Here is a 9200-nt window from a genome sequence, read left to right on the forward strand (position 1 = left end):
GTTTAGGGCAGGTCGATATGCTGCATCAAATTACATGCTGTCAGCGTAGAAAAAACAACTAGAAACGTCCCTGAAGGATAGCAAGGTAACTGATCAAGGCAATCACCCGCATATGCACCTCACTGTAAAAGTGTTCGGCTGCCAATCGAGATTCAGCTTGAAATAATGCCACGAGGCGGAAACGGTAAACACTTAACCGACACGCGGAACGGAAACATAGGTGGAAGGGAGACGCGAATGATTCGCTGGTGAACCTCAGCTACGTTAAACACAACCTTGGCTTGGAAGAAAATGCAGCAAGATTTGCCCACACAAGACGCATAAGGTGGCAGGTCCCAAACAACTAAAGAAAGTACACAACGTACCAGGAAAAAAAGGCGAACGGCACGAATAATGACATATTGAACGTAAAAAAAGAAGATGACATAACCCCAAGCACTCCAAAACCCCAATAATTTAAAACACACAATCACATCACAAATCTATGACTATTTCCAAATTTAAGCTATTGTGTTTAATATGAACGACACGCTTCTCAACTTGCCTGGCCAGACACAAGAACAGGGAACAACAGAAGGCCGAACCAAGTCCCATACAGAAGCAGTAAGACTTAAGAGGAACCGATCGTCATAATTACCATGCTCACAGCGGGGAGCATCATCAATTTTTGGAAATGAAACTTGGAGCCGCCATGAGGTGCTTGTATGACGACGACATACCTTCCGCCTCTAAATCTGGCCTGACAAACGAATAACGCGTCCACTCCCACCTCCGGTGCATGTCTCTTGTTTCCGGAAGATGCTCAGCCAAACAAACTTGGAAGTGGCACGAGTGGTAGAACAAACAGGAAGCCCGTTGCCCGCAGACCTCCGCTGCCCGAGTGGTTTCACTCACTGCCAGCCCCCGGAAAACGGTATAAGTGCGACTCGCGGAAAACACCCTTAAGATAGTGTTCCAAGAGACGTGGTACGAGATATCGAACGCGCAAAGGTTCAGTCGTCAGTTCTGATGTTTAAGTTCCTCGCTATTCTCATTTCTGCTACTTCTCATTATTTTCGTCTTTCTTCCATTTACTCTCATGCATATTCTGTACTCCTTTGACTGTTCGTCCCTTAGTTCTTCTTCACTTTCACTGAGGATAGCAATACCATGAGTGAATGAAATCATTGGCAGCCTTCCCCTTGAATTTCCATCCCACTCTTGAATTTCCGATGTATAAACTGATCATTTGGGGCGAAAGACTACATCTTTGTCTTACACCTTATTTAATCCGGGCACTTCGTTTATGACCTTCCACTCTTATTGTTCCCGGAGGTGGTTCGATTCCTCCCTCGGGCATGGGTGTGTGTGTTTCTGTGTTTGTCCTTAAGATAATTTAGGATAAGTAGTGTGTAAGCTTAAGGACTGATGGCCTTAGCAGTTAAGTCCCATAAGATTTCACACACATTTGAACATTATGAACTTATTGTTCCCTCATGATCTTGTGCATATTGTATGGTACCTGTCCTTCCTCTTGGCTTACCGTTATTTGTCTCTGAAGTTCGAACGTCTTGCACCGTATGGCACTGGTGAATGCCTTTTTCAGGCGACAAATCCAATGAACGTATCTTGATTTTCTTTAGTGTTGCTTCCAATATCAACCGAAACGTCAGAACTGCCTCTCTGATGCCTTTACCTTTCCTAAAGCCAAACTGATCGTCATCTATAAGATCCTCAGTTTCCTTTTCCATTCTTCTGTACACTACTCTCCTCAGCAACTTAGATGCATGAGATGTTATCCTGATTGACAGCTCTTACTGTCTTCGGAATTGGGTGAATTATGTTTTTCCGAAAGTCTGATGGTATATCGCCAGTTTCTTACATTTTATACACCAACATGAATAATCGTTTTGTTGCCACTTCCTCCAAATGATTTAGAAAGTTCTCATTCTGATACTGGATACACTGTCTCTTCCCTGTCACATCAACAGATAAGTCTTTCACATCGTAGAGGTCTTCATTGTACCTCTTCACTCAACCGCTCTCTCCTCTGCAGTTAACTGTTGGATAACAATCGCATTCTTAATGTTACCCACCTTGCTTTTGATTTCCTCGCAAGATTTTTGACTTTTCTTTATGGTGAACCTGTCCCACAGAAAACCGTTCCTTTCTCATTTCCCATGCAACCATTTTGCCATAGCGCCCTGTACTTCCTATCTCTTTTTTTCCTAAGTGACTTCTATTTCTATGTTCCTAAATATCCCTGAACATCTTTGTACATCCTTCTTGTTACCCGACTTGTTCAAAGTTACCTTCATTGTACCTACAATTTTATTTCCAACTATTGTGTTTGTCCTGTTTAGAGATGCCCTAATCACCTGAACTACCTACGGAGCTATTCATTATCGTCGTATCTATAGCCCCAGAGAACTTCAAGCGTATCTCTACATTAATTATTACTTTTGTATTCGACTTCTTTGCGCACTAAGTCTTCCTGACTAGTCTCTTAAACTATTCATCATTACTGAACTATGATTTGAGTCTATAGTTGCTCCTGCGTACACTTTGAAATAATATGTCTGATACCGGAATCTCTGTCTGAGCATGATGTTGTTTTTGTGGTCTTCACTCCAGAGACTGGTTTGGTGCAGCTCTCCATGCTACTCTATCCTGTCCACGCTTCTTCATCTCCCAGTACCTACTGCAACCTACATCCTTCAGAATCTGTTTAGTATACTCATCCCTCCGTCTCCCTCTACGATTTTTACCCTCCACGGTGCCCTCCAGTACTAAATTGGTGGTCCCTAGATCCCTCAGAATATGCCCTACCAACCGATCCCTTCTTCTAGACAAGTTGTGCCACAAATTTCTCTTCTCTCCAATTCTATTCAATCTACCCATCTAATCTTCAGCATTCTTCTGTAGCACCACATTTCGAAAGCTTCTATTCTCTTCTGGTCCATACTATTTATCTTCCACGTTTCATTTCCATACCTGGCTACACTCCATACATATACTTTCAGAAACGACTTCCGGACACTTAAATCTATACTCGATGTTAACAAATTTCTCTTCTTCAGAAACGCTTTCCTTGCCATTGCCAGTCCACATTTTATATCGTCTCTACTTCGACCATCATCAGTTATTTTGCTCCCCAAATAGCAAAACTCCTTTACTACTTTAAGTGTCTCATTTCCTAATCTAATTCCCTCAGCATCACCCGACTTAATTCGACTACATTCCATTATCGTCGTTTTGCTTTTGTTGATGTTCCTCTTACATTCTCCTTTCAAGACACTGTCCATTCCGTTCAACTGCTTTTCCAAGTCCTTTGCTGTCTCTGACAGAATTACAATGTCATCGGCGAACCTCAAAGTGTTTATTTCTTCTCCATGGATTTTAATACCTACTCCAAATTTTTATTGTGTTTCCTTTACTGCTTGCTCAATGTACAGATTGAATAACATCGGGGAGAGGCTACAACCTGTCCTACTCCCTTCCCAACCACTGCTTCCCTTTCATGCCCCTCGACTCTTATAACTGCCATCTGTTTTCTGTACAAATTGTAAGCAGCCTTTCGCTCCCCGTATTTTACCCCTGCTACCTTCAGAATTTGAAAGAGAGCATGATGTAATCTAATTGAAATCTTCCCGTGCCTCCCTGCCTTTTCCAGACACAATCCTCCTCTTGTAATGCCTGAACAGAATAGAATATTCACAATTACTAGTATACATATTGCAGAACTCAGTCTTTCTCCTCTCTGGTTATTAGAACCATGCTCATATTTTCCCGTAATCCTTCCAACTACCCCTTTTCCTAGAGCCGAATTCAAGTCCCAATTACTATTAGATTTTCATCTCCCTTTACGCACTGAAGTTACCCGTTAAGTATTCTTATATACGTTATCTGTTCTTCCAAATTCAAGCCGGCCGGAGTGGCCGAGCGGATCTTGGCGCTACAGTCTGGAACCGCGCTGGTGCTACGGTCACAGGTTCGAATCCTGCCTCGGGCATGGATGTGTGCGATGTCCTTAGATTAGTTAGGTTTAAGCAGTTCTAAGTCTAGGGGACTGATGACCTCAGGTGTTAAGTCCCACAGTGCTTACAGCCATTTGAACCATTTTAATTTGGAAAAATGGTTCAAATGGCTCTGAGCACTATGGGACTTAACTTCTGTCTCTTCACCTTCGGTTTGCGACTTCGGCAAGCACAGATGAATTATTGTCGTATGTGTTGGTTTCCTGTCGATTCTTATGAGTAGAACGCTATCACAGAACTGTTCACAGTAACACACTCTCCGCGAAACAATCATATTCATAAAGAATCCTATTCACGTTATGCGATTTTCTGCTGCTGTTGATATTACTCGACCAGATATCTTTGTCTTCTTTACATTTCACTTCACTGACCCCACTATACCTAGACTGAGTCTCTGCATTTCCCTTTTGAGATTTTCTACCTTCCCTGCTAAGTTAAAGTTTTTGAAATTTAACGCTCCGACTCGTTTAACTTTATCCTTCCGTTCGTTATTCAGTCTTCTTCTCATGGTCACTTCCCCTTGGCAGTCCCCTCTCGAAGATCCTAATGGATGACTATTTTGGAATCTTTTGTCAATGGAGATGTCATAAGACGCTCGTTGAATTACAGGCCATATGTTCTGTTGATACATATTATGTCTCTTTAATGCAGTGATTTTCATTGCCTTTTGCATCCTCATACCGTTGCTCATCTGATTCTTCCGGCTTTCAAAGGAAGTTTGCCACCCCAAAGGCAAGAGTGTGCCTGCTTCTCGGCAGAACGGGGGTGACCCCGTATGACAGAAGCCATCGTTTGTCATTGATGATGGTTTCTATTCAAAATTTAATTATAGGCGAGATTTGAACCTCGGAACGAGAACGTTTTGATAACTAGTAAAAAACGCTACTCTGAGTCCATGGGTGTCTCTTAATTACATTCTTATTTCTACAAGAAAACATTTTCAAAAGTATTACGAAGAAACTTAAAATATGTTCAGCCTGACGAAATATTCATTACTTTTAAGGGACAATAGTACACTTTTATTTAGCAAATCTATTGGTCACTCTGCCATTGGTCAAAGGGTGGTTTTCTAATTAATCTTTAATTTGAATGAGAAAACCAAAACATGACATGAGGCACATTGATGCCAACTATATACAACGGTGAGATCTACTGACGAAAAAACTCCCGTTGATAATGTTTGGTAAAAACGTATCTCTAATTTTAATGTGTATTAACCAAATATTACGAAAAATGACATTGGGTAGTACCCTAATGACGAGAGATCGTAAGTGGACCATATTTTTTACATGAAACAGAAAAATGTTGATGAGGATGTGCGCAGCAGGGCCATTTCGATCTTATATTGCCAATACAGTCACCAGTATAACATGCAAAAATATCATACAAAATCAGTCATCTCACATAATGAAATGAAATTATATACATTTCCATCTATTAAGGATTTAGTGTGCATCGCCTTCCCCCACGAACCATGGACCTTGCCGTTGGTAGGAAGGCTTGCGTGCCTCAACGATACAGATGGACGTACCGTAGGTGCAACCCCAACGGAGGGGTATCTGTTGAGAGGCCAGACAAATGTGTGGTTCCTGAAGAGGGGCAGCAGCCTTTTCAGTAGTTGCAGGGGCAACAGTTTGGAATATTGACTGATCTGGCCTTGTAACACAAAGCAAAACGGCCTTGATATTGTGGTACTGCGAACGGCTGAAACCAAGGGCAAACTACAGCCGTAATTTTTCCTGAGGGCATGCAGCTTTACTGTATGGTTAAATAATGATGGCGTCCTCTTGGGTAAAATAATCCGGAGGTGAAATAGTCCCCCATTCGGATCTCCGGGCGGGGACTACTCTGGAGGACGTCGTTATCAGGAGAAAGAAAACTAGCATTCTACGGATGAGAGCGTGGAATGCCAGATCCTTTAATCGGGCAGGTAGGTTAGAAAATTTAAAAAGGGAAATGGATAGGTTAAAGTTAGATATAGTGGGAATTAGTGAAGTTCGGTGGCAGGAGGAACAAGACTTCTGGTCAGGTGAATACAGGGTTATAAATACAAAATCAAATAGGGGTAATGCAAGAGTAGGTTTAATAATGAATAACAAATATAGGAGTGCGGGTAAGCTACTACGAACAGCATAGTGAACGTATTATAGTGGCCAAGATAGACAGGAAGCCCATGCCTACTACAGTAGTACAAGTTTATATGCCAACTAGCTCTGCAGATGACGAAGAAATTGAAGAAATGTATGATGAGATAAAATAAATTTTTCAGGTAATGAAGGGAGACGAAAATTTAATAGTCATGGGTGACTGGAATTCGACAGTAGGAAAAGGGAGAGAAGGAAACATAGTAGGTGAATATGGATTGGGGCTAAGAAATGAAAGAGGAAGCCGCCTTATAGAATTTTGAACAGAGCATAACTTAATCATAGGTAACACTTGTTTCAAGAATCATAAAAGAAGTTTGTATACATGGAAGAATCCTGGAGATACTAAAAGATATCAGATAGATTATATAAAGGTAACACAGAGATTTAAGATCGAGGTTTTTAATTGTAGGACATTTCCAGGGACAGATGTGGACTCTGACCGCAATCTATTGGTTATGAACTGTAGATTAAAACTGAAAAATTGCTAAAAGGTGGGAATTTAATGAGATGGGACCTGGATAAACTGACTAAACCAGAGGTTGTACAGAGTTTCAGGGACAGCATAAGGGAACAATTGACAGAAATGGGGGACTGAAATACAGTAGAAGACGAATGAAGGGATGAAGTACTGAAGGCAGCAGAGGATCAAGTAGATAAAAAGACGAAGGCTAGCAGACATCCTTGGATAACAGAAGAAATATTGAATTCAATTGATGAATGGAGAAAATATAAAAATGCAATAAGTGAAGCAGGCAAAAAGGAATACAAACGTCTCAAACTGAGATCGACAGGAAGTGCAAAATGGCTAAGCAGGGATGGCCAGAGGACAAATGTAAGTATGTAGAGGCTTATCTCACTAGGGCTAAGGTAGATACAGTCTACAGGAAAATTAAAGAGACCTTTGGAGAAAAGAGAATCACTTGTATGAATATCAATAGCTCAGGTGGAAACCCAGTTCTAAGCAAAGAAGGGAAAGCAGGAAGGTCGAAGGAGTATATAGAGGGTCTATACAAGGGCGATGTACTTGAGGACAAGATTATGGAAATGGAAGAGGATGTAGATGAAAATGAAATGGGAGATACGATACTGTGTCAAGAGTTTGATAGAGCACTGAAAGACCGGAGCCGAAACAAGGCCCCGGGAGTAGACAACATTCCATTGGAACTACTGACGGCCTTGGGAGAGCCAGTCCTGACAAAACTCTACCATCTGGTGAGCAAGATGTACGAGACAGGCGAAATACCCTCAGACTTCAAGAAGAGTGTAATTATTCCAGTCCCAAAGAAAGCAGGTGTTGACAGATGTGAAAATTACAGAACTATCAGTTTAATAACTCACAGCTGCAAAATACTAACGCGAATTATTTACAGACGAATGGAAAAACTGGTAGAAGCCGACCTCGGGGAAGATCAGTTTGGATTCCGTAGAAATGTTGGAACACGTGAGGCCATACTGACCTTACGACTTATCTTAGAAGAAAGATTAAGGAAAGGCAAACCTACGTTTCTAGCATTCGTCGACTTAGAGAAAGCTTTTGACAATGTTGACTGGAATACTCTCTTTCAAATTCAAAAGGTGGCAGGGGTAAAATACGGGGAGCGAAAGGCTATTTTCAATTTGTACAGAAAACAGATGGCAGTTATAAGAGTCGAGGGGCATGAAAGGGAAGCAGTGGTTGGGAAGGGAGTAGGACAAGTTGTAGCCTCTCCCCGATGTTATTCAATCTGTATATTGAGCAAGCAGTAAAGGAAACACAAGAAAAATTTGGAGTAGGTATTAAAATCCATGGAGAAGAAATAAACACTTTGAGGTTCGCCGATGACATTGTAATTCTGTCAGCAAAGGGCTTGGAAAAGCAGTTGAACGGAATGGACAGTGTCTTGAAAGGAGGATGTAAGAGGAACATCAACAAAAGCAAAATGAGGATAATGGAATGTAGTCGAATTAAGTCGGTTGATGCTGAGGGAATTAGATTAGGAAATGAGGCACTTAAAGTAGTAAAGGAGTTTTGCTATTTGGGGAGCAAAATAACTGACGATGGTCGAAGTAGAGAGGGTACAAAATGTGGACTGACAATGAGAAGGAAAGCGTTTCTGAAGAAGAGAAACTTGTTAACATCGAGTATAGATTTAAGTGTCATGAAGTCGTTTCTGAAAGTATTTGTATGGAAGTGAAAAATGGACAATAAAGAGTTTGGACAAGAGGAGACTTGGAGCTTTCGAAATGTGGTGCTACAGAAGAATGTTGAAGATTAGGTGTTTAGATCACGTAACTAATGAGGAGGTATTGAATAGGAGAAGAGAAGTTTGTGGCACAACTTGACTAGAAGAAGGGATCGGTTGGTAGGACATATTCTGAGGCATCAAGGGATCACAAATTTAGCAATGGAGGGTTACGTGGAGGGTAAATATCGTAGAGGGGGACCAAGGGATGAATACACTAAGCAGATTCAGAAGGATGTAGGTTGCAGTAGGTACTGTGAGATGAAGGCGCTTGCACAGGATAGATTAGCATGGAGAGCTGCATCAAACCAGTCTCACGACTGAAGGCCACAACAACAACAACAACAGTGTGGATCAACTGTAAACATAATACAAAATGGTTCAAATTGCTCTGAGCAATATATGTGAGGTCATCAGTCCCCTAGAACTTAAAACCACTTAAAACTAACTAACCTAAGGACGTCACACATATCCATGTCCGAGGCAGGATTCGAACCTGCGACCGCAGCGGTCGCCCGGTTCCAGACTGTAGCGCCTAGAACCGCTCGGCCACTACGGCCGGCCCTTTGCAAGTCTTTTGGCTTAACGCCACTTCTGCATCTTGCGCGTCGACGGAGATGATGATGATGGAGACAACATCCAGTCCCTGAGCGGAGAAAAGTTTCCGGCACAGCCGGGAACCGAACTCATGCCCCTTGGCATGACAGTCTGTCGCACTGACCACTCAGCCGTCGGGGCGGACTGCACTATTAGTGACCAAATGTAGTTAATGTATGAATGATAACCCTATCCTTTATCTATGGGCCATGAGCAGT

This window comes from Schistocerca piceifrons, chromosome 6, assembly GCF_021461385.2.
Source record: "Schistocerca piceifrons isolate TAMUIC-IGC-003096 chromosome 6, iqSchPice1.1, whole genome shotgun sequence".
Taxonomy (NCBI): domain Eukaryota; kingdom Metazoa; phylum Arthropoda; class Insecta; order Orthoptera; family Acrididae; genus Schistocerca; species Schistocerca piceifrons.